The 27,241-nt window shown below is 45.8% G+C and overlaps 1 protein-coding gene across 4 annotated transcripts in view; it reads left to right on the plus strand.

Annotated features, from left to right (window-relative positions):
• The window catches only part of HENMT1 (HEN methyltransferase 1), a 763,672-nt gene that overhangs the window by 93,795 nt on the left and 642,636 nt on the right, over nt 1-27,241 (plus strand). The window lies entirely within an intron of this gene.

Here is a 27,241-nt window from a genome sequence, read left to right on the forward strand (position 1 = left end):
CCCGCAAATTCTCGCCTCCTGAAATCAATTACACTATTACTGATAAGGAACTTCTAGCTATCAAGTCCGCCTTTAAGGCTTGGCGGCATTATCTTCTGGGGGCCCGACACACCGTTACTGTGATTACAGATCACCGAAACCTGCAATATTTGAAAACCGCAAAAGCTCAATCCTCTAGGCAACTCCGTTGGGCACTATTCTTTGCCGAGTTTGACTTCATAATTACCTATCGACCTGGTACAAAAAACGGTAAAGCTGATGCCCTTTCTCGGATGGGAGTGGAAGAACATTTGATCAATCCTAAACCTGTACCTATCATTCCCGAACAAAGAATTCTAGGTGTAATCGCCACACAATCCATAGAGGAAGTTAAGGATAAAGCCAGGCTACTTGTAACTCCAGCAGACATACAGAATTGGCATCTGCAGGGAAAGGACTTTACGGTGAAGGACAACCTATTATATTTCCAAGAACGGTTATACCTGCCCAGCACAGATTTACAGAAAAAGGTAATCTCTTGTTATCACGATTCTTTAATGGAAGGACATCCCGGTATGACCAAGACCTCGGAAAAGATCAAACGCTACTTCTGGTGGCCGTCTTGGAAAAAAGATATCAGAGACTTTATAATGTCCTGTGGAGTATGCGCCCAAAACAAGAGTCAAAAGGAAAAACCAGCCGGCCTCTTACGCCCTATTGACATCCCGCCTCGCCCTTGGCATACGCTTTCTATGGACTTCATCACCGATCTACCTCCATGCTCCGGATACAATACGATCCTAGTAATCGTGGACCTATTCTCCAAGATGGCGCATTTCATTCCACTCAAAGGCTTACCAACAGCAGCAACTCTGGCCCGAGAATTTCTCGAAAACATCGTCCGACTGCACGGTTTTCCTTCAGTTCTAATTTCGGATCGAGGTAGTCAATTTATTTCTCATTTTTGGCGAAGTTGCTGTCGGTCGGCTCAAATTGATGTGAGACTTTCGACCAGCCACCACCCTCAAACCGACGGACAAACCGAGAGGACCAATCAAACTCTGGAACAGTATTTGCGCTGCATGCTACAACAAACTGAAAAAACTTGGAAAGATATCCTTTGGATAGCCGAATATGCCTACAATAACTCTGTCCACTCGGGAACTGGGAAGACCCCGTTTTTTCTTTTATACGGTAGTCACCCTCGAACCTCGGAGTTGGATCCACTCCAAGATCTTGGAACACCAGCAGTAGACCACCTGCATTCTACAATCACCCAAGCCTTTAAGGAAGCCGTTTCTCACCTTCAAAGGGCTAAAGAACAATACAAGAAAGGAGCAGACCAACATCGGAAGGAAGCCCCCCAATATCAAGTAGGAGATCAAGTCTGGTTATCCACCAAATATCTACCTCTAAAAGGACCACGCACATTCAACCCAAGATACCTCGGTCCCTATTCCATCACTACCATAGTAAATCCAGTAGCGGTCAAGTTGGACTTGCCCCCTCACATGAAGATACATCCGGTCTTCCACGTCTCTCTATTAAAACCCGTGCAACCTCAAACCCGACTAACTACATCTCCAAAACCTATTCTAGTTGATGGAGAACTCGAGTTTGAAGTCAAAAGCATCCTGGATTCCAAGATCTCCAAATCTAAACTATTTTACCTGATTGACTGGAAAGGCTACGGTCCCCAAGAAAGATCCTGGGAACCTGCAGAATATGTCCACGCGCCTCGTCTAATCAAAAGATTTCATCGAACATTTCCTAACAAGCCCAAACCCCCGGAGAAGCCCGGTTTGGGAGGGGCCTTGAGGGGGGGTGCTGTCATGATCTCTGCTTCCAAAAGATCAGGACTTGCCCGACTCCCTTGGAAGCAGACCCATAACCCTGGTTCCGAGTGCCAGCCAGTCCCAATTGGGACCTTTTGGACCCTGTCCTGGCGCCAGTGGAACAAGGCTCATAAAGATGCCCAGTCCCAGCGCTGGAAGCGCCGGGCTCATAATGCTTGGGTGGACTTACCTGCAGCAGACCATGCTGCTTACTTACCTGCCAGTTGAACCCCGGATCCTCTTCTGTTTGGGACTACTTTTCCTGTTGGGTGGGGCAGGAGCCACTCCCTAGGTTCAGAACACTGGAACTCTTCTGGAAAGCAGGAACTCTTTTCTTACCTAGGCGTGGCTGTGGAAGGAGGCACCTAAGCACTACAGGAGGCTATTTAAACCACACCCGATGGATGAATCTTGCTTTGTGTTATTCTGCATTCTCTGCAGCAGAACGCTCATCGTGTCTTCTGCTTCTGATCCTGGGCCTAAGGAAACAAAGGCTTACCATCCTGGAATCCAGTCTTCAGCAGCACCTGCAAAGACAAAGAAAGAACAGGTTAGCACTACGGTCTTCAGTGGCAGCGCATCTCTTACCTGGTCCATCGGCTGTCACCAACGCCTCGCGCTGCATTCCGGCATCTGAAAGACAAAGGCTTACCTACTCTTCGCATGTTCCGGAGGTCTTCGCACTGCATTCCGGCATCTGAAAGACAAAAGCTTACCAGCTCTTCGCACGCTCCGGAGGCCTTCGGCGCTGCATCCCGCTTCTGAAAGACAAAAGAAGGTGCGTTTAAAGACATTGGGCAACTTTATTACTCACGTGCCATTACTCCTTCCCACGCCGAATCCAGTGGGTATTCCAGCACCCTTCAGCTTCTCTAAAGCTCCGAACTTGTACCTGCAAGATAAAAGGGACAGTTAGTGCGCATCGTGAAGCAGGCTACAAGCGCTTACCTACGTGCTTCCAGGCGCTTCTATTCCTCACGCGGGTTCGATCCTCAACTCTCATCAGCCCGCCATCCGCCATCGCCGGAACTCTGCAAAACAAGAGATATCATTACAAAAGACTTTTAAGACATTTGAAGCGCCCAGAACTTACCGTTCGTGCAGTTAACGACGGACAGCAGTCCTCTGAGGTCAAGAGGCCTGCACCCTTATCCAGTGAAGGAACTGGTTACGGCACCCTGCCCCGAGGCAGATGGAGAGCTCGGCGTTCACTTACCTAAGGTGAGGGCGTTAACCTTTAGGGTTGTACAGGGGAAGAGAAAGGGAAGAGGAGAGAGGCACCCAATAACCCCAGTTCATTAATCCCATATCTGCAGACATCTTACTCTTCGACAGTGCACAGAGGTCCAGCCCAAAGAGCCAACCGTGTGTTACACATCACCTTTGAAGATACGGCATTCACCCAGTCAAGACCGGCGCCTCTGCGGGAATCAGGTGAGCGTTACAGAGACAGGCATTACACACACAAGAAATAAAAGGATTACTTGTCTCATCGACAGCTACATTTGGAGGATTTAGAATCCGGTGAGGAGAGTGGGGAGGAAAGAGGGTTGGAAGAAAGTATCGAAGAGAACAGATTGCAACGCCCGCCAGTAAAGAGGTCAGCCGAAGAGCAGATTCAAGAATTATGGAAAGCAATCCAAAGCATGTCCCAAGAGCTCCAGACCGTAAAGGCAGAGAATGTTGTTCTGAAACAGATGATCTCGACACGTGAACCTCCATCGCCAGAACTACCTGTCATGGCACTCTCTGCAGGGAAGTTTGATGGAACCCCTAAGAAGGTCAAGGAGTTCCTGGAAGCTTGCATCCTGTATTTCACCTTCAGGCCCCGTTTGTTTGCCACTGACCAAACAAAGATTGGGTTCATGATTTCTAATATGACCGGTAACGCCCTGACATGGGTTACTCCGCTGGTTACCAGTGCCAACCCGATTCTACAGGATTTTACAGGATTCCAAAACTTATTAAAACAAACCTTTGAAAGGCCTGAACTGACATATACAGCCTGTGAAGATCTGTTGGATATCCGCCAGGGGTCTTTGGAAGTTCTGACATACATATCGGAGTTCAAAACATTGGCAGCAGGGACCGGATGGTCGGAGCAAGCCCAATACGCCATTTTCCGGCAAGGCATCAAGGAGGAAATTAAGGATGAACTCGCTAGAGCTACTCGACCACCATCTTTCTCTGACTTATTGTCCGCTGCTCTGCAAATTGAATATCGCCTACAGGAACGGCGTTTGGAACGTCGTAGACATCGAGCGACAGCCTATCTCACTGAACCCTCAACTTCTTCCTCCACTCCTTCTTCTTCTTCCCACCTTCCTGAGGAACCCATGCAGATTGGAGCTACGAGGAGACCTTTGTCTGCAGCAGAAAGAAGGAGATGAAAAGAGAAAGGTCTATGTGCCTATTGTGGTTCAGATCAACATCTTCTCAAAGAATGTCCTGAACTTCCTCAGAAAAGGCAGGGAAACGGGCCCCCTCTGCGTCAGTAGGGACCTGGTTCCGAGGGGCTTCTGGTACTACTTGCAGTCCCTATGTTTTTCTCTCGATTTCGGCTCCCAGTTTCCAGGATGACTCAAGACTCATGGTCCTTCCTGTGCTCATCAACGTCTATGGACGGTCAGTTGAGTGCCTCGCACTCTTGGATTGTGGCGCGGCAGGGAACTTTGTGGACACCCTATGGGTCAAACAGGTGGGCCCCCGTAGACTGCCCCACATTGAAGATCAAAAGGTGGAGAGAGTGGATGGTTCACCCCTCTCTTCAGGACCCATTACTCACACTACTGAAGAACTTCCTGTGACCATCTTCCAACACTCTGAGATTATCAAGTTCGATATAATACGAGCTACCCATTTCCCGGTTATTCTCGGTATCACGTGGCTGAGGAAGCATAACCCGTACATTAACTGGGCGGATAACCAACTAAACTTCTGCTCCTTATACTGTAAGCTCCATTGTTTGTCCAGCAGAAGTGATCTCCAGACCATGACAGTGTTGGCCAAGGAGCAGACTAGTGTTCATACATTACCCTTGTACTGCTCTCCCTCCCAGGAAGTGTTAATTGAAAGAAAGCCAGCTACCTTGCCTCCTCATAGGCCGGAGGATTGCACCATAGACTTAGAACCCAACGCACTGGTTCCGTTTGGAAGGATGTTTTCTGTGAGGCAAACTGAAAAACAAGTTTTGCGGGACTATCTTGATGTCAATTTGCAGAATGGGCTCATATAACCTTCTAAGTCCCCAGCGGGAGCTTCTTTGTTTTTTTTATAAAGAAAAGAGATTCTACTGACCTGCGTCCTTGTATAGACTACCGAGGCCTCAATAAGGTGACAATCCGGGACCGGTACCCCATGCTGTTAATACACAAAATAATTGAAGCACGCTAGTTCACTAAACTGGATTTAAGGAATGCCTACCATCTATTGCAGATTGCACAAGGGGACGAATGGAAGACACCCTTCCGTACCCCCTTTGGGCTGTATGAGTATAAGGGTATGCCTTTTGGATTGGTTAACGCCCCAGCAGCATTCCAAAGGTTCATGGACTGGATGTTTTCGGACTTGTTGTCAGTCTCTGTTATAATCTATCTAGACGACATTTTGATATTTTCTGCCACTCAGGAAGAACACAGGACACATGTACAACAGGTATTGGAAAGACTTAAAGACAATCAGCTTTTAGTCAAACCTGAGAAGTGTGTTTTTGTTGAGTCTTCTGTTCCCTATCTGGGATACATTCTAGGTCTGGATTAATTGAAAACCAGAATATTATGAATATTCATGGACCAGTCTGTTCCTCTTCAGCAGCCAAATGATATGATAGCTTCACGCCTTCAGTTTTTTCGTAAAGATTACGAAAAAACTGAAGGCGTGAAGCTATTGAAAGCCGTGATTTTTGTTACGGGCATGTATTAAGCCACATATCATTTGGCTGCTGAAGAGGAACAGACTGGTCCTTAAATATTCATAATATTCTGGTTTTCAATTAATCCAGACCTTAGAAACAGAAGACCTACTTAATTGATGAACACCAGCTTTTCACTTATCTGATAATGGTCTCAATGAATTAATTTATCGACAACAGTAACACTCGACCTTTTTTAACAATTTGCTGCCTTGAAAACGACCAGGGGTCGAAACACATGTAGGCTGTTCCACATATTAAAAAGAATTTCTGGAACTTTTGAATTCTCATCTCTTTAATGATCTTGGCATCAATGCCCTTTCGTTGGACTTTATAACTTAAAGGGTTTGAGCGCAGGACTTGATAACCCTCCCAGTTTTTCATTACATAAACTATGGAATGTGTCAACTCCAGGCAAGCCCGATGGGCCCATTCTTTTGCCCAATACGTTTTACACATCACGTACTTACCCGGCACCAATAATAAGTTGGCTGATGCTCTCTCTCGGAAGGATTCCATTGAAGCTAAAATGCCAGCGAGTGAACCAATGTTCCACAGAAACAAGATTTTGGCTCTAGTCAACACCTTTCTCCAGGAAATAAGGTCTGGGTTAACCTCTGAAAGATGAGGACTGCTACTCCAAAGGAAGACGTCATATACGGAGAAGGAAGGTCTGGTATACCTTAACAATCGCCTATATATTCCTGCTGGTCCTCTGCGTCGGAAGATCATTGGCTGGTGTCACGATACACTCACCGCAGGCCATCGCGGAACGTTCAACACCACTGAACTGGTTGCTCGATCTTTTTTCTGGCCGGATCTTAAGAAGGACGTAGAAGGATACCTGCGCGCTTGTCTCGTTTGTGCCATGACCAAAACCCTTACCGGTAAGCCCTTAGGCCTTCTTGTCAATCTGGAAAAATGAATACCCTTCATTTGAATGATAGACGTAACTTGATGGCCGTGGGCCAACCATCTTATGCACCGAATTATAGAAATATAAACTGCTATGCTTGACCGACGAGCGGCCATTTTAAATGTAGCAAGAATCGCCATTTTGCTTGTTAACCATTGCTCATTGCTTTCTGTCTAAAAACTGCTTTGCAGCTTGCAATTCTTGCGGATTCTGCTTACTCTGCTGAACTGTTAACATTGTTGTCTGAATATGAAAGGACAAGGTCGCGGGACTGAAGAGTTTGCTGAAACTCCTCATGAGTAGCCCAGAGAGGAATGCCCACGCTCCCTCTCTGTAGCCTTGGGAGGAAACTGCAGGGCATTTAATCACTTCACAGCTGCCAGCCAGTCTCGTACAATGGTAGAATATGTTAGAATAATACAGTTAAAGGCTTGAATTATGCTTTTCTTACGGCCCCCCTTCGCAAAACCCTTTAGAACGTGTCGGCTCCCAGGACACGAATAGTACCTCATAGATAGCAAAGCTTGGAATGTGGCTCTTCCCCCGTGTACGGATTGCTTCCAAGAACAGAACCACCGTGTTCTAAAAGATGCCTCCGCACTTTCTAAATTGCACATTGTTACTAGAATAGACATCGAAAGCATTATAATCGTCATACTCGTCGGATATGTCCATCGTCATCCCGAGTTCAAAGGAACTTAATACAGAGGGGTGTTGAACATGACTTTGCTGATTGTACGATATGCATTTTGTATATATGTAACTGATGTACGTAATTCGCTCTCTTGCGTCCCTCGAGGTCTAGGAAACTCACGTCGCGGGGCGTGAGATCAGAATTGGCCAATTGATACTATCTTTTGCTTGCAATAAACCCTAGCATTGGGAATTTGAAACCTTGTGTCCGACGCATCTTTTCGTGTATGGTCATTGCCTTGTTTCCATAGCACGAGGGACCCCTAGGGGCCCCTTTCAAGATGGCGCCCGAACAGGGACCCTCCCCCATTTGCCCCATTGTATATGTTGTAATGGAGTAAAGGCGGAAGAACGGCGAGGACGGGACGGTCGAGCCGGGATCAAGAAGTGTACGGGGCGCCCTGTAGAAGAGATGAGAGATTCCTTCCGCAGATCTGCACACATCTGATCCCTGATCGATGTACCGGGCCAGAGGGCAAAGGAGGCGAGGGTCCCGAGACGAGGCAGAAGCCAGAGAAGCGCAGACACGACGTGGGGAGAGGTTGCGTTAGAACAGGCGACTTGTTTTATCAGGTGAGTCATTCCCATATTCAAAGAGAAACCTGATTTTTGGTAGAGTGTTGATTTTGCAAACTCAAACATCCAGGTAAAAGTGGCTAACCAAAGGGGAAGGTTAAAGAAGCATGCCTGGGGTACTGTCCACTTTAGCAGGGCTTTTCAGCTGCGGTAGACAGTCCTTGGAATATGGCCAAAGTGCACCGCCGGGGGAATGCCGGCTTATGATATGTATGCGAAATATGGTGTGGGTGCGATAATATTTTGTGAAATTTGGCATAGGCAAACTAGAAAGCAACCCGACCAACAGTGGCCGATTAATGGAAGTTTTGAGATGGGGAGGATAGATAACCTAGAGAGGGTGTTGATTAGAAAGAAAGGGCGACCTGCAGCTTTTGAGACCGTCAAAGATTGGAGGAGGGAAGCGATGCTCCGACTAAGGAGTAGAGAGAAGCATGCGCGTAGGCACAAAACGAAGCTTGAGATAGCAGAAGAGAAGGAAGAGGAGGAGTGGACTGAGAGTCTAAGACGGGACCAGATGAACATAGACAGAATATACCCGCAGCGGGAACTCCACATAGCAGATGAATTAATGGAACATTTGTTAACTAACACGGGTCGAGGCCCAAAACCAGAATTGAAACCAAACACGCCAGCAGTGACTGCGCGGGCCCAACCAATAGCTCTCATATCCCCTCCCGCAGCCCGAGCACTTCCCCTCACGCAAGCGGTAACCCAAGCCCCGCCCACAGCGTGAGCACTCCCACAAGCGCAGACCACGGACACACAATTTCCCAGCACCCAGCAAGGCCCTTCACAGATGCCACCTGTGTCACTTGTCCCATCTGCACCTCCCGCTTTAGAGACAGATTCAGCACCATCCGCCCCTCCCGAAGTCGAGATTGAGACTGGGGAGGCGAGAGGCGGGGCTGAAGGAACAGGATTTGGACGAGTAACTCGAAGCGCGATCAGAAAAGAGAGAAAGATTGAATTACCGCAAGAGGCAGAAATGTACATAGAAGGAAATGATGAGACGGCAGCATTGGCCTCATTGTATGGGTACCGAAGAAGAGACGAGAGACAGGTAGTGTTGGAATGCATGGGGGAAATTCTGGTGGGAGAATGGAAAAAGATACTTGGGAATTTACCGCCACAGCGGTTGTTAGATTTGAATAAGTTAGCACGCAGTGAGCAAAGAGATGAGGATGTAAGAAAACATGTGCACAAACTGATTGAAGTAAAAAATGAAATGGAAGACAAATATGCTGAAATGTTTGCTACACCTGAGTATAGTAGAGCGTTTATTAAGAAAGGTAGGAAGGAGGCGTCAAGGTTGAATATGAAAAAATCATGGCAGAGAGTTTTTCCAGGTGGTACAAAGCATTTGCCGGTGCCGGGACAGATAGGCGATAAACAAAGATTGCAGGTATGGGTAGGGGAAACAATGCGATGGATGTCGAACAAAAGAACGTCAGTAAAAGAACTAAGTGAGATATGTAATGGGTACCCATTGGAGATGAGAAAGGAAGCGATGCAAACGATAGTTGGGGTGTTACTGCAGCAGGTCATTGGATACAATAGAGGTAGAGGTAATGCACAAGGCCAGGGAAATTTGAATAATATGCATGGGGTGTCATTGGGAGTAAATCAATGTGCGTACTGTAAGGAGGAAGGACACTGGCGAGCGCAATGCCCGCACCTACAGAATAGAGGTGGGTTTGGTCAGAGAAGGCCTCATAGAGGACATCAGGGGTCAAACGGCCCAAGCAGAAGTAACATGCAGCAGCAGCAGGGATATACCAATGGAGGTACTCAAACCCAATCATATGGCCAAAACCAAGCACAACAGAACCAGACATTGAACCAAAGTGTTTCGAACCAAAATCAGGGCGGGCAGGGCCAACAGAGAAATGATCAGAGTGGAGGACATCGAGGGGGAAATGGGAATATTTTTGATACACAACCAAACACGTATTACAGCAGTAGCAGTGACTACACATCGGATGATGTGTTATTTTCGCGATAGGACAGCCCACGACAGGGGTCGGAACCAGTGTCTATTCCCGTGAATCAGAGAGGACCCTACGTAGAAATGGGAGTCGGGAATAAGGAGCACCGTTTCTTGTAGATACAGGGGCACGGAAGTGCTCAATAGACCACCACTTGGTACCGGAGATAGCACTGACGGGGCAGAAGAATGTTTCTGTAGGGTTCGCAGGTACACCAGTAATTAACCCCATGTCCGAAGCTGTACCAATTACAATAGGACCATTTACGTAACAGTGTCCATTTCTTTTGACAGAAAATTGTGGAGAGCTAGGATTGAATTTGTTGAGAAAATTGGGGGCAGTCGTACATTGTACGGCAGACGGGGTGTTCCTCACGATGTGGCCTCACGATGCACCGGTGACGGAATTTATGTCAAAAGAGTTGCCAGAAGAGTTAAATAGAGTACCTACTTGTCTGTGGGCAATGCATGATAATGATGTAGGATGCCTGAAAATAGAGCCAGCAAAAATAACTCTGAAAGAAGGTGTAACACTACCACGAATTCCCCAGTATAAAATTTCTGTTGCAGGTGAGAAGGGATTGAAAAGCATTGTTACTGACCTGGTGAGATTGGGGGTGGTTGAGGAAATCGCAGGTAGCACGTGCAACAGCCCGATTCTTCCAGTTTACAAGAAAGGAGGCAATGAGGTACCCTATCGTTTCATAATTGATCTGCGCGCATTAAACAAAGTGGTAGACCCACAATTCCCTTTGGTCCCAGATGTCACAACAATACTGACAATGATACCGGCCACTGCAGAATACTTTAGTGTAGTAGATTTGAAGAACGCATTCTTTAGCATCCCAGTGGATAAAAGCAGTAGATATCTATTTGCGTTCACTCTAGGAGGTCAATCATTCACATTCACACGCATTCCACAAGGATATACAGAAAGCCCGAGCATTTACAGCAGAGCGCTAAAAGAGCAGCTAGACATGCTAGAACTACCCGAAGGTTGCGTACTCTTGCAGTACATAGATGACTTGTTATTAGCTGCTGACACGAAAGAGATCTGCAAAGAAAGTACTACATTACTCTTGACACATTTTGCGACCCATGGTCATAAAGCAAGTTTGAAGAAATTCCAGTATAATCAAAAGGAGGTGTCATGTTTGGGATACCTACTTTCGAAAGAAGGGAGAAGATTAACACCAGAACGCATAGAAAGTATTTCTAGTATGCCTATTCCAAAAACTCAAAAAGGAGTGAGAGCTGTAATAGGCATGGCCTCTTATTGTCGGCAGTGGATCAGTAATTTTGCGTTGATTGTGAAGCCGATGATAAAATTGACTAAAAAGGATGCAGAGATGCCTTTGCAGTGGGATGAGGAATGTCAGAAAGCGTTTGAGCAATTGAAAGTTGCATTGCGTGCCGCGCCAGTTTTAGGCATTCTAACTATAAAAAGATCTTCAGACTATTTGTGAGTGAGAGTGAAGGATGTGCATTGGCGGTTATGACACAGGAACAACGTGGAAGAAATAGGCTGTGCAGCTATTTTTCTTGCGCGTTGGATCCTGTAGCGCGCGCACTACCACGATGTTTGCGAGCCGTCGCAGCGGCTGCTCCGTCAGTGAAACAAACGGAAGGAATGGTATTGGTGCACACTTTAATTCTGATGGTGCCACATGCTATAGACGTTCTATTAAATAGGACGCAGACGTAACACCTCACCTCAGCTAGACTGACAAGATATGAGCTCATCTTGTTTGACCCCACATCCAAATTATGAGGTGTAGCGCATTGAATCCTGCAGAATCAATGCCACTGCCCATAGCAGAAATTGGTGACAACGAGTCACCACCCCATGATTGTTTAATGATCACTGAAGAAGAAACAAAGGGAAGGATTGATTTGAGCGATATCCCACAAAAAGAGCCAGATGGGGAGTTATTTTACGATGGCTCTTGTTTTAAATTACCTGATGGCACATTAACGGCTGCATATGCAATTACTACCCTAAAGAGAGTTGTAGAGAGCAGAAGGATCCCTTACAATTCGACACAAGCCGCAGAAATAATAGCACTGACCCGAGCCTGTGAAGTCTCTGAGAATCTGAACGTAAATATTTATACTGACAGCCAGTACGCCTTTGGCGTGGTTCACAATTTTGGCCGACTTTGGGCTGAGAGGGGTTTCTTGACATCACATGGAGCCAGGATTCAGCATGGCCCTTTGATTGCGCGATTGTTGTCTGCGCTCACGTTTCCAAAGTGCCTAGCTATAGTGAAGTGCGAGGCGCATAAGAAAGTAACATGCAGAGTGGGAGAGGGAAACGCGTTTGCAGACAGGATTGCGAAGCAAACAGCCACAGATTTGGGGAATAAAATGATGACAGTACAGAGTGAGGAAGTACCTTGTATGATAGAGAATGGAGTTGCCACAGTCAAAGAAATGCAGGCTGAGGCCACGACCGAAGAGATTCAGGGGTGGGCTGAGGGCTCTGCTGAGTTAGATTTGGAAGGATGTTAGGTGGACAAGGAAACAAAGAACTGGATGTTGCCAAATTGTTACGTAACTGCAATGGTCATAATGGCGCATAACCCTACCCACATTTGCGCAAAGAAAATGGTACAGCATTTATCCACAGTATGGAAGAATGAGCAAATAAAAAAGAATGCAGAAAGGCTAGTGCAGAATTGTATCACGTGCCTGCAACACAATGTAGGGAAGGGAACCGTGACTCCAGCAGGTCGTTTCGGCCCACCCTCTGTGCCGTTTGAGGTGGTCCATTTTGATTTCATAGAAATGGAAAGGTGCCAGAACTACAAGTACGTGTTAGTGGTAATCTGTGCATTCAGCAAGTGGGTGGAGGCATATCCTTTAAAAGACTGTACTGCCATGTCCACAGCAAAAGTAATGCTGAAGGAGTATTTCTCCCGGTTTGGGTTGCCCCGTGTCCTGTGGTCAGACAACGGCCCCCACTTTGTGGGTGCAGTAGTGCTACAGATCTGTGCAGGTCTGCAAATAGAGAAGCGATTCCACAGTTCCAGGCATCCCAGTTCTGCCGGGCTTGTGGAGAGACACAACGGAATCCTGAAGTCAAAGATAGCGAAAATCTGCGCTGGGAGCAAGTTGAGTTGGGTGGATGCATTACCCCTAGCGCACGTCTGTGCAGGCGAAGACTGGGCTCTCCCCCTATGAGATTATAATGGGGAGACCAGCAAATGTATGGTGCGCCCCGCAGCCCAAAAGATTATGTGAGGTCTAGCATCCTATGTTAAGCACTTACTGTGGACTTTTAATACAAAAGTTGCGTTTGATTCATCAGCAGGTGCAGGAGGCGTTGCCGATGCGATATACAGGACCGGGGCACTCACTGGAGCCTGGGAGCTGGGTGTTAATCAAAAACTTTGAACGGAAGACAGCATTAGCACCCAGGTGGCGCGGCCCCTATCAAGTACTTTTGGCAACACAGACGGCCATCCGAGTGGACGGACGGAAGGCATGGATCCATGCGACACATGCCAAAAGATTCCCAGGACTGCTGACAACTTCCGATGACCAGAGAAAGGAAACAGTCTCAGAAACGAAAGAAACTGTTGCCAGTCCAGTGCCACAGCATCAGCCTGAGCGAGAAGTGAAAGTTGAAACAAAGCCCAAGCGAGAAGTAAAACTCGAAACCGAGTCTGAGGAGGCTGCCAGTAAGGGGAAAGGGCGAAAAGTGCCCCAACGTTGCTCAGCAGAAACATCACTGCCAAGCGACACAAAACCTGCATTGCAAACATGAGCAGAAACAACGCGTGTACCCCTTTGGCGCCCACCAGTTTCTGCAAACGCACCAAAGCCAAATAAAGAAACTACATCATTGCCACGACGCCCATCACTGCCCATCATTGTGCCACAGGCTGACACTGAGCCTGATACTGGAAATGCAACGGCACTATTCACGGATCATACAATAGCAGGAGTGAATCGATATAATCTGCGGCCCCGACAGGCAAAGTGATCCACAGATCTTTGGTGCTTTTTCTTTTTGGCCTTTGGTTATACTCACGGACGGAGTAGGAACCAGGGGCGTAGAGGAGAGAAGTGTGAGAATTGTGCAAGTCGGACAATTCAAGACACTCGGCTCCTCTGTGCGCTTATAAAAAAAAGTACATGTGTCAGGAGCCAGAGCAGGACAAGATGGACGCACATGGTACTCTATCAATAAAGAACTGTTCAGAAATCGTCTGAGCAGTGGGAGGAAGAACAACTAATCTTGCTCGGGAGTGGATAAATGATCCAGGCTGTGAAAAAGCTGGCAGAATTGAACTGTGACATTTTTCGTTGAACTTTTCTGGCATCAAGAACGAGAGACATTCACGACGAACTTCGCCAGCAAGAAGAAGGACGATGAAGGACAAGTCAAGACCGGTTTCAGCCTCCTGCTGCACCCCCGCTGAAAAGATAATAGATTTAGAGACTGTAAATTTAAGGAAAAAACATGGTAAAAGGACTAAGGTACTGATTTGGACATTGGTCCTATGTTTTTTAAGTATGATAGTACCTGCAATAACAGCTATTACACTATGGTTCCTGGAGTATGTACACCCATTAGAAACACTTTTGCCAAAAGCAGCTACTGAAAGCCTGGTTCATGTAATCACTAGTACTTTGCCCCCAATGGAAGAGAGACATAGAGAAGGATACGGCAACAATACATTGTTGCTCATCATGAACATGACCCATGCGGTGTTAAATAAAAAAGATTGCTGGGTTTGCGCCCATTTACCACAGCACAGTGGGAAAGGGATAGGCTGGTATGCACAACCATTGCCATTGATTTATTTCTGTGAAGTAACGTTAAGTGCAATGTTCTTTGGGAAATGGAACAAGAGCAATACGGATCAGCTAGATGAGACCAATATGAATGAATTTGAGGAAGTAATCATGAGACCTGTGGGTTGTTCCATATTCCAAAAAGCTTGCGTGTTTGCACTAGAACCTGTGAGAAAGAATACACGAAAAATAACAAGACTAGATAGATTACATAGACAGAATAGACCAACCCCGCCAGCAGAAAGAACATCAGTAATGACATTTCGGATGAAGGATGAATGGAACAAAGATGCTGTGCCCCCTGCCTATACAGTGGATCACAGCCCCAAAACTGCTCCCCTATCTCTACAGAAAAAGGGTTCCTATAAAGTAGGAACGTTTAGCAACTGCCTGAACACAGTGGTTTTAAAACATGAAATAGAACCCGTGTACGTGGGAGACCCTGTTTATTTTATATGTGGAGAAAAAGCATATCCATGGTTACCTAGGAACTGGGGAGGTACATGCTACCTAGGTCTACTGTTTCCAGGAGTATTCCTCTTGGAAACAGCAGAAGTAGCCAGACGAACAAAAGGTAGAACTCGAAGGAGTAGTGAGGATGGAATGATAGCAATGGATATAGCCAAATCATTTATACCGTTCTTGTCCCAAATAGAAAATTCTTACAATATAAGAAAACTGTCTGGAATATTACAAAAAACAATAGATTCCACAACGGATATTTTATTGAATATGACGTTAGAAGAAAAAGGAATAAGACTGATGGCACTCCAAAACAGGATGGCTCTTGATATAATATTAGTTGATCGTGGGGGAGTTTGCAAGCCCGATGGGCCCATTCTTTTGCCCAATACGATTTACACATCACGTACTTACCCGGCACCAATAATAAGTTGGCTGATGCTCTCTCTCGGAAGGATTCCATTGAAGCTAAGATGCCAGCGAGTGAACCAATGTTCCACAGAAACAAGATTTTGACTCTAGTCAACACCTTTCTCCAGGAAATAAGGTCTGGGTTAACTTCTGAAAGATGAGGACTGCTACTCCAAAGGAAGACGCCATATACGGAGAAGGAAGGGCTGGTATACCTTAACAATCGCCTATATATTCCTGCTGGTCCTCTGCGTCGGAAGATCATTGGCTGGTGTCACGATACACTCGCCGCAGGCCATCGCGGAACGTTCAACACCACTGAACTGGTTGCTCGATCTTTTTTGTGACCGGATCTTAAGAAGGACGTAGAAGGATACCTGCGCGCTTGTCTCGTTTGTGCCATGACCAAAACCCTAACCGGTAAGCCCTTAGGCCTTCTCACCCAACCAGAGATGCCTACACGTCCTTGGGGGCTGGTATCTACAGATTACATCGTCGAACTCCCTGTTTCCAACTCCTGCACGTGCATCATGGTGACTATGGATACCATGACCAAATTGGCTCATTTTTCCCCATTACCTGGTCTGCCTACTGCTACGGAGATGGCTGAAGTTTTTGCCGAGATATCTTTAGACTTCACGGTCCTCCTGATAAGATAATTTCTGATCGTGGCAGCCAATACTTCTCCAGGTTTTGGAAAGCTCTTTGTTCTCGTCTGGGTATGGAACAAGCTCTTTCATCGGGATTTCATCCCCAAACTAGCGGTCAGACGGAGCGCCTCAATGCTACTTTGGAGCAGTATCTGAGATGTTATAGCAACCAACTCCAGGATAATTGGGTTTCTTTACTCCCCACGGCTGAGTTTAGGTATAACAACTCTAAGCATTCTGCCATTAGCCAATCTCCCTTCTTCTGCACTTACGGGGTACATCCCTGTGCCATTCTCCCTTTAGTGTCGTTGCCCACGAATTCCCCGACGGCAGAAGGAATCCTGCAATCCATAGTACAAGCCTATGCCACGGCCAGACAGTGTTTGGAAGAGTGTCGGAGATGCAATAAGGCTCAGGCCGATAAACATCGCAGGCCTTGCCCGGATTGGAAGGAGGGAGACAAGGTGTGGTTATCCACCAGGTTCCTACCCCGCTGGGTGCATCCCTCTAAACTTTCTCCTCGTTTCTTGGGACCTTTCCTATCCTTTCTAAAGTTAAAGGAATGGTTCGGTCAACATTTGTTATTGTCCCTACTGGTCGGCCATGTGTTTTTAAGCCTAAGTCGCTCGATTTTAGAAAAATTTCCTATGGACCTTACCTGAGTTTTCGTCCATTAAACGCATGCGAAAACAGGCATCAGGGCGCTGCCATTTTGTGATAATCCTATCACTTGCCGCATCGCCCTTGCTGACCTGCTTTTGCGGCACTAAATCATATCCCCAGCCCCTGAGCCTGACATTATCAAAACATTCATATTCCCCACCTCTCTCCGTGACGTTACTGTGCTGCGTAGGCAAACGCGCCCTGTCGTCTTCTACGCGACTTCACACAGAACCCGGAAACCAACACAGATTAACTCACAACACAGCGCGCCACAATTCGGAATATGAAACTGTACTTTCAAATCAAACAGCAACACGGTACATTTGGTAAAGTACATTTATTTAACATTAAATGTTTATAGAATATTCAGCAATTGGCATATTAAATCGGAATGTCATTTTTTTTATTTTTCTCTCTATCCGCAAATCCTGTTCCGTTTTATCGTGAGTCACGCGCTGTTTCTTTATGGTACACAGGGTGTTGGTTTTCGTTAAAAGAAGCACTTTGGTCGCACGGTGAACCGCAAGGCTGTTCAATCAACTAGGCACTAGGCCAGCGTAAAGGTTGATATGTTGCTTCTAGCCGCTAGTACCGCGTAAGGGCATATGGGCCCTTGGCGATCGTCCCATAAGATCGTCAAAGTGGTGCAGTTGTTTACGATAAGCTGCAGCTGGCGGTTGAAGAAACCATCTGCCGGGGTCTGAAACTGGTGGCAGTAGCAGTAGGGAAGGATATACCTGTTTTGAAAACATAAAAATTATAATTAGTCTCGCCAGCCGATCTTTATTAATATTATTCATTTTATTTATTACGGCCGATCTGAAACTATTTGCTTTCAAGGATAGTGCAATGGAGTATGTTCGGCTCTAAAATCAATGCGAAAACTAACTAAATAAATCGAGGTTAACACACAATGAGAAACAACTGTTTGTCTACATGCGTGTGGAATGTGGACCTGCATGCCCATGTGCACGGTACAAAGACGATCCCACAAACGTTTTACTTGCTCTTCATTCATTCATTCATCCATTCATTAATTCTTTATTCCGATATAAAAGCGTCTAAAGAGTTACTTACATTATATTTGCAATTTCCATTGTGTCTCTGCGTAATGCAGTACGTAAATCCCACTGTGCACTTGACAACGATTTTTCGTATACTGAACTAACATGAAACTCGGTCTAGTTTCAGAATTTTCTGCCTTATCGTCTTTTACGTTATTGCACCCCTCCTTCAAATGAAGTCCTTTCGGCATGGTCCCTGTCTCTCTAGGTCAAAAAACAAGAGAACCTTATACTGCCAGTGTAAGTTGTGGGCCTCTTCAGGCCGCCATCTGAAAATCAAAGCCGCTGACCTTCACTCTAAACGAGCATACATTCTTACTTTGCAACATCCGGTAGTAAAGCCATCTGTGAGAACTTGAATTTTCGAATCCATCTATGTACTAGGCCTCAATGTGCAAATGTGAACTGGCTTCTCTCCCATCTGCAACGGCACGCTTGGCGCGTTCTGAGGCCCCCAATTTTGTCCCCGTTGTCCACGAGCTTTGCAGCCCTAGAGAACCATAACTATGGAGACATTGACTTCTTGGGGGAAGGTCAGGGAAAGTATAACGTACCCGAAGAGTTGAGTTGAAAGTGAGATTTATTGTTTGTTTTATTATTTGCAATTCTCAAGCCTTGTGAAATTTAGTTGCAGCAACAAAAATATATACATACACATATTGACAAGGTCAGCGATATGAGGTGAATAGAGAGAGAAGTCAAACATGACACCCAGGTTGTTCGGGGGGTTAGGTTTAGCATATTTTGTATGTACACTGTACAATAACATTTATTTACAAAAAGACAATCGTATTACAATTATTTAAACCGGGATTTGTACTTCACAACCAGCTCTGCTTTGGGTGGACATGGCACAATGGCAATGTTTGGTGGCAATGCATCAGTGCTCTGCACAGAAACGTTCAAAATTCCATATCTGTGCTTCTCGTGTACAGCAACAATAAGGCTTTTTACAAAGTCGAACTCCATTTCCTCATAGACTGGTTTTGATGACCCATTGCTTACTTCTTTTAGAAAAAACCTTAGTGTAGCGAGGCATCCTTACATTACCCGTAGTCCTAGATTGTTCACGGCAGAGATTCTCGTTATGGGCCAAGACCGCAAGTAGAGTCCTATGTTTCATGCCCTGTATGCTGAAATGCAAGCGCTTTGGCCTGTACTTTAGGCACATATTGTGGAACACCTCCAAACCTCCTGTGTGAAAGAATTCTGTCAGTCCCCTCAAATCTCTTGATAGAGTTTTATCGAAAACAATCTTCTCAATGGCTTTGTGTGTCGGTGAAGATGGAATCAACCACTTCTTCTTCCTTGCCTCCTCTGGGGACAAAGGGCCATGTTCACATTGGTGGAAATGTAGGTTTTCTGACCAGTGGTGAACGTTGGTACAGTGGTGCATCAGTGACCGCCGTTTTTCAAGTAGTATTTCCACTGACCCTTCACAAGTTTTGGAGCTCCACCAAAGATGGTTGCTGATAGACTGGGACCACTGTGAAATACTTTCCAAACCTTTTTTTTCCCCTGCAGCCGAGATTTTCTTATTGATTGATTTAGCAAGATGCCATACATCAAATTGATGTTTAATATGTGGGAACTGCTCTGTCATTGTCTTGGCAATTGACACGTGTCTTTCCGTGGCTATGAGGTCGATGTGCATTCCCCTCGATTGTAGATATTCCACTGATTTTATAAATCCTAGTTTCTCCATGGCCACTGAGGATGTACATTGTGTTACCTGCACGACCACCGAACTCACAATTTTCTTACTATCCATGTCCTGAAAGTGGTAGGTGCAGTACTTGGCAGAAAATCCAGGGCTGTCACACTGTCCATCACCGGCTAGCCTGAATCGTTTCCCTTCGAATGTACTTGCTAGAGACAATTGTTCAATTTTCCAAGCATCACTAATGGCCGGAAACAGATAATCATGTTGGTATTTGTAGTACTGTGTTTTTTTAATGAAATGGAGTCCCACAAACTGAAAGAAAGACTCTAACTTTCTAAAACTGGACCCCCTAAAAAGTGATGCAGCTGTACACAGTAGATTGCCTGCTGGCAGCTTCCCCAGCATCGGTTGTGCAGACCATGAGAACGCATGATTTAATCTACAGGCGGCATGTATTTTGACGTTACTGCCTTGTTTTTGACGAGTCACATGAATCAATGGCCTCCGACATACTTTCCCTCTGACGGAATGCCCACATTTCAGCATACTTATAATATGCATCAAACAACTGTCGAATACTATGTATTTGCCCTCTTTCATTAGACTGTCATCCGGTGTCACACTTGTTTCGGACTGCATCGTTGAGGACATTTCACCACAACTGAAAGAAATATCGCCGATATCAGGTTCTAATGCATCGGTGAATGCTGCTGCTGGTTCATTCTCTTTTTTTCAACATCTGTTACTTCAACATTGATGGGAGAACACGACATTGTCGACAGATTTTTTGATGGCAATTTTTTGGTGGGTGTAGATTGTGTGAACTCCTTCCGAGCTATCCTCAATACATTCAGTAACATCTTCTTGTGGTGGTGCAGTCGCACTGTAGCAATGGTCCATTACAACTTTACTGGATTCTCCAGACACATTAATTTCATGTTCTGGCCATTGGATATGAGCATCTCTAGACTCAACACGCGGCGTCTGAATTAATAGTTCCTCCATAGTGTAAATGGTCTGGCAAGCAACATCTCTCATTCGCTTCACTGTCTGTGTATGTATAGTTCATAGACCCACGGGAAACTACAGGACAGATTGGAAAAGGGATGTTCAGTTTAAACACAAGATAAAGTATAGTACAATTGACTGGAAAAAAACATAAAATAGTCCCCAGCACAAAGAAATTCTAAAGTTATGAACTGTTTGTAACTAACCTTATTTTTGTTTCTTTTCTTTGCAACTTTCTTGACTCAACCTTCAACATCTGCACGCTGTAGCTCCGATTCGTTTCCGCATCTCTTCCCTTCCTCTTGCGCTGCAACGACAATATTTTCTGTATCCGCATAGACAGCATGGAATGAGGCTCCATCGACTCCCTGAAACATAGTACTTTCATTACTATGTATCACAATATTGATAACATAAAACAAACGTGAGGATGAACACACAGGTAAATCTCAACAGCTCAACACGAATTAAACATTGTGTAGAACAATCAAACGACAAGTATTCGAGCTCTGATGACCTAGTTCCATGGAACTGTCAGTATCCATACCTCTGGCTCTGCATGGACTGCCATGAATGATTGTATTGGAGAGGAGGCATCAGCAACTCCCTGAAACACAGTACTTGCGTTAGTATGGTTTTCAATATTGTAAACATAACACACACTTGGGGTCGACGGCACAGGTACATATAAAGAGATAACCACAAATGATGCATTGTCTAAAAGAATCGAGGAATATTTAAATATGATCAGATTTAATCGACTTATTTCTCCGATTTATTTACATCTGCATCATCTAAATGGGATCTTGTGATTGTAGTGGAAGCTCCATTGTCTCCCTGAAACACAGTACTTGCGTTAATAGGGAAGAAAGTATAGCAAATGGAATCATGTTATATGATCACGCTCGATGGAGCTGTCAGTATCCATACCTCGTGCTGCTGAAGAATATCTATGGATGTGTAAATGTGGTGCGCACTTCCGAAAGCTGTTGCGCCGATTCGTATCTGCATGGTCCCGCTTCCACTTCCCCTGGAATTACTTGAATGTCAGGCTCCGCATCAAGTGCGTGGGTTGACGCTTCAACAACTGCCTGAAACATAGTATTTGCATTAGTAAGGATTACAATATTGAAAACACAACACACACTTGGGGTCGACCGCACAGGTACATATCAATGGCTAACCACGAATGAAACATGGTGTAGAACAATCAAACGACAAGTGCTCCAGTCCTGATGATCACGATCGATGGAGCTGTCAGTATCCATACCTCGTGCTGCTGAAGAACATCTAGGGCTGTTGTCAATGTGGTGGACGCTTCAGCATCTCCCTGAAAGACAGTACTTGCATTAGTATGAATAACACTAATTATAACTGAAAACAAACAACAGGGGACGACAACTAAGGTGTATATCAATTGGAAAGCACTAACCAAACAATTGGTAAAATAATCACACGATACATAAAAACTATTACTTGACATGCATAAAACAAGTCTGTAGCGGAATAGCCAAGTATGATTACCTGATACACGCTAGAAGTGGTTGATAACTGCGGGCACGTCACAGATGTAGAATGTTCTTGCTTCAGATTCAGTGGATAGTCAAGCAGTTGTAAAGGTAAATTATTGTTTGATAATGAAATGCAAATATTAAAAAATTGCCATGTAAACCGACAGAATATTTGAGAATAATGCTATTGAAAATGTGCAATATAGCACAGTTCCCTGTGCCCATAAATAGATTTCCTTTGGGGGTTATAAAATCGAAAAATAATTTATTGATAAATGTCATTATTCAAAAAGCTATACACTCATATCAATATCGAAAGTATTACAAGGGACACAACACCTAAAATATCAATTAATCCATTTGGCTACCTACACACTACCGCAAGGCCTAAAGCTAAATCCGGACACTTGACTCACCAGTGGCGGAATGTGGACGAATAGAGTTGGAATAGCGTTTGCGAGCAATTTTCGTGTCGTTCGCCGTTTATTCTTCTTTCTTACCCAAGATGTGGCGTACATGTTCGAGGAAAAGTGCCGGCTGCAGATGCGGTATCGATCACCCCTCTTGTCCTCAAAGACTTGCTGGACTCTACTTTCAAGCTCTTCTGGTGGATATCCACAATGTCTGACCCATTCTCTTATTCGATCAACAGTTTTAGGGAATACATGCATTGTAGTGCCTTCAGATTTAGCATGGGTCTTCGAAGGGCAACCGCTAATCGAACAGGCAGGCATTGTTGAAAATTCTGAAAAGTAAATATCAAGATTATTACAAAACCTTGATGAATAAAAATGTCATAAAAAAGTAAATGAACCATACCATGTTCAATGCAAGGTTTGTTTTGGTCGCCGGAACTACACCAGTTCATCATGTGCGGCTTAGTAGTTGCATAAGTTACAGACATTTTTTTAAATGATGTGACTAAACTCTGAACATGTGACTCGTCCCTTGGATGTTCCGTCTTGCACGAGAAGGAAACATGCTTACATTATAGACTGGACCCCCGAAGGATGCAATTCGATGACAATTGACACAGATGAAAATAAATAGATCTATTAATAGCATAACAATTGAAACTCAAGTCAATAGCAATGAGACCAATGACCATAGCACTATTGGGTACTGTAATCGCAAATAGATAGAAATGTAAAAATGACGAAATATGACTAGGATACATGGCCTTACCTTGACCAACAAACAGTTGGATTCAGCAGGCCGAGCAGTATGTTGCAGGAGAACAGGTAGATGGCCACAAGTAGCACACTGACGAGTTTGCTCGAAGCGGTCACAGATAGCACGACGACGAGCAGATTAGCATAGATCTCGGTGCTTCTCAGGTAGAAGGTTCAGGAGTTGACTTGCAAAGCACAAAGATGTTCTCATGAGACATATCAAGTGGTTTATAAAGTATTAGAAACAGGGGTGTGTTTGTGAATGAATGACATGTGTATGTTGTGGTATTATGTGGTTTGCAGGGGGGCGGCCTGCCTCAGGGGAGGCCTGCCTGGAGACACGGGGTCTGAGAAGGCCATGTGAGTGATGGCCCCTGGGCGTGGGATACCTTTTGAAGTGTACATGCTGTTTGGCACTTTGGCCGTTTGCGCCCGTGACAGCCCCCCATGCCAGGGCTCATCCCTGGGTGCGAACCGCCTTTGATAGAGGGGGGGTGGGATGGATGGGCCTGGGGCGTGCAGATAAGGCACAGGAAGGCTGCTGAATGGAGACACACTTATGTGGATTGCAGGGGGGCCGACTGCCTCAGGGGAGGCCTGCCTGGAGACACGGGGTCTGAGGAGGCCATGCGAGCGATGGCCCCTGGGCGTGGGATACCTTTTGAAGTGTACATGCTGTTTGGCACCTTGGCCGTTTGCGCCCGTGACAGCCCCTCATGCCTGCGCTCATCCCCGGGTGCGAATCGCCTTTGATTGAGGGGGTGGGATGGATGGGCCGGTGGGCGTGCAGGCAAGTGTGTGGGAGCGAGGGGCCATCAGGTCCCTCTCATCCTTTACTTCTCAGTAGAAACTCGGACCAATTGCCTCCAGTAGTGGGTTCGCCCCTTGCCCTTATGTGATGTTAACTTTGGTTGACATTCGCGTAGATGGGACCACTGAGCAGGACACGGGGCATCCATTTTTGTACCCCCTTTCCACTCCATCTTGGTGGCCAGGCCTCACTGCGCAGAGCACATGGCCCCCACCCTCGTTCCCACTCTGACTGGAAAACTCCAGAGGTATTTTCAACAGCTAATAAATGTAACACATCACTCTTCCTCAGAGATCACTGTCCTGCATGTGAACCAGCCTGAACTAAGCACATAGCTCGTTCATCTCCACAAACGTTTCCTTGCCCACTCACCCTCGCCAGTGGAAACTTACTGCCATTCTGACCCTGTGTCCCTGCAAGGTATTCTCTTCATGTGCCAGACGGTTTATAGTCATAATGTCGAAAAAAAAAGTCGACAGACAAAAATTTCGAAAAAAAATGTCGAAAATAATAATGTCGACATCCTATACTTATAATGTAAAAAGTCATTTTTTCGAAAAAAAAATGTCGACATTTTTTTTTTTGACATTATGACTATAAACCCTTAAAACTATCAACACCTCACCCAACACCCCCCTGCCACCCCCCCCCACACCCCCCAACCACCCTTTCACCCCTCATACTCAACACATACCAATTATTTATTTATTTATTTATTTATTCAATAAATAAATAACCTAAAAAAGGATCATTTACTATGGGGGGGGTCCCCCCCCAACCCCCCCTCACCCAACACCCCCCTGCCACCCCGCCACACCCCCCCAACCACCCTTTCACCCCTCATACTCAACACATAACAATTATATATTTATTTATTTAGTCAATAATTAAATAAATAAAAATAGTATTTACTATGGGGGGGTCCCCCCCAACCACCCCGGGGGGGTCCCCCCAACCACCCCTCATACTCAACACATCATATATATATATATTTATTTATTCATACAATAAATTAAATTTCGAAAAAATATAGAAAAATGTCGACATTTTTGTTTGTCGACATTATTGTTTTTCGACATTAATTTGTCGACATTTTGACTGTCGACATTATTGATGTCGACATTATGACTGCACACCGTGCCAGACCACTGACCACGCCATGATGCCCACCTAGCAGATCCCCAACTAACATTAGACCCCTACTGCAGTATATCGTTGCCTATCAATAACAAATGCCACATACCGGAGATTCTTGTGAGCACAGACCCACACTTCAAACAGTGTGTTATAGTGGTCAAGACCCTTAACCTAAGGCCTGTATAATCCAATGTTAATTGATAGTATAGATATATGTGTGACTTTTATAGAGACATAACCGACTGAAAGACTTTGAACAAGTGTTATTTAGTGCATGCATGATTGAGAATATATTATGTTAGCTTAGATAGTGACCACCCTGCTTCACAGCGACCTGACCTTCACCCATTCGGAGCACAGATGTCTGACGTCCATCCTTGAATGGAGACACACTTGATTCATTTAAAAAATCGAAACAACCGTTGTTAAAATATATGTGGTGTTTTATTTTGTATCTTATTTTGATGACACAAAAATACAAGACTTTACACATTGTACAGGTCAGGTTGCAGAAAATCCCCTGTACTGATGTTACGCTCACCTGACTCCCACAGAGGCGCCGGTCTGATCTGGGCTGCTGCGGCCTCCTCCAGCGTAATGCGTAGGGCCGAGATGTGTTGTTTGTCTGGCCGGTAGGAGTACTCTTCTGTGAATGGAGAAAGGGGAATTAACCCCCGTGGAGTTGAGCGTAAATTCCCCCCACCCCCGTTGTTCTCCCCACTGACCACCCCGATGTCCCCTCTAAAGTCTCACCTTTTGGTTTGAAATGGTGAGCTCTCCATCCTGCTTCGAGCACAGGGGCGCGTGATGGACCAGTTGCTCCACTGGTCGAAGAATTGGTGAGTTCCAGGGCTATTTTGACTCTCCCGGCAAGACGCCTTAAGTATGCAGTTCGTAAGAGTTCAAATGCCTGACCATCACTCCTATCCAATCCCGTAATCTGTGGTCGTCTCCTTTATTAAGGTGTTGAGAGATAACCAGAGTCGAGGAGTTGTACCTCCGGCGGTAAAATTAGGTAAGTCTATGGCGGGAGGTGGCTCCCCTTGATTGTCCTTTTGATTCACCCTGTTGTGCTTCTGTTTCCCTTTAGGGGCCGGGGTACGGCGATGGTGCAGTGGGAGCTGCGCCGACCCGAGGAGAGGAATGGTTTCCCCGGTGGTAAATCAGGTAGGTCTTATGGTGGTAACCAGTATTCCTCTATATGTTCCCTTGGTTCACCTTATTGGGCCTCATTACGACCCAGGCGGTAAGGGGTTTGCGGCGGCGTAAACAGCGCCGACCCTTACCGCCTGATTCCAAGGTCCCTTAGCGCCATGGAGGATTTAACACCTGCTTTTAGCAGGTGTTAAAATCCATGGCGCTAAGGGACCTTGTTGTTAATTACGCCACCGTAATTTACGGTGGCGTAATTAACGCCTTCCCCACTCCCATTATGCCCTATGGGGCAAAAATGGGAATGGGGAAGGGCAAATGGGTTAATGGGGACTTACCGCCCCGCCAACCTCGGAATGGGGCGGTAAGTCCGCCAACCACCATGGCGTAAACATAGTTTACGCCATGGTGGTAAAGGTACGACCCAGGCGGTAACTTACCGCCTGGGTCGTAATGAGGCCCATTGTCTTTATCTCCCCCTAGCTGCCGGAATGCGGCGGGAACATGCAGGAGGCTGCGGTGAAACGTGAAGATGCTGCGAGGAACGGTGAGTGCAGCGCAGCACTGCTGCTGGCGATGCGACGTGTTTAAAATAAAGTATTTCCTTTGGTTCGACAATGCGATGGCTCTGGAATCAGGTAAGAAGCTGGTAAATGTTCTGGTTCTAACCTTTCTCCTTCTTTCCCTTGTTTCTAGGTGCTCCGGGTTCGAGGCGGGCGTGGCTGAAGTCTGGATGCTGCTGCAGGCACGGTGAGCATTACGCTGCTGGATACAGAATAACGCGAAGCGTGTGCTGCTCTTCGGGCGTGGTTTAAATAGCCTCCAAAGTAGTCCCAGG

The sequence above is a fragment of the Ambystoma mexicanum genome, chromosome 1q (genome assembly GCF_040938575.1).
Source record: "Ambystoma mexicanum isolate Mex_15411 chromosome 1q, UKY_AmexF1_1, whole genome shotgun sequence".
Classification (NCBI taxonomy): Eukaryota; Metazoa; Chordata; class Amphibia; order Caudata; family Ambystomatidae; genus Ambystoma; species Ambystoma mexicanum.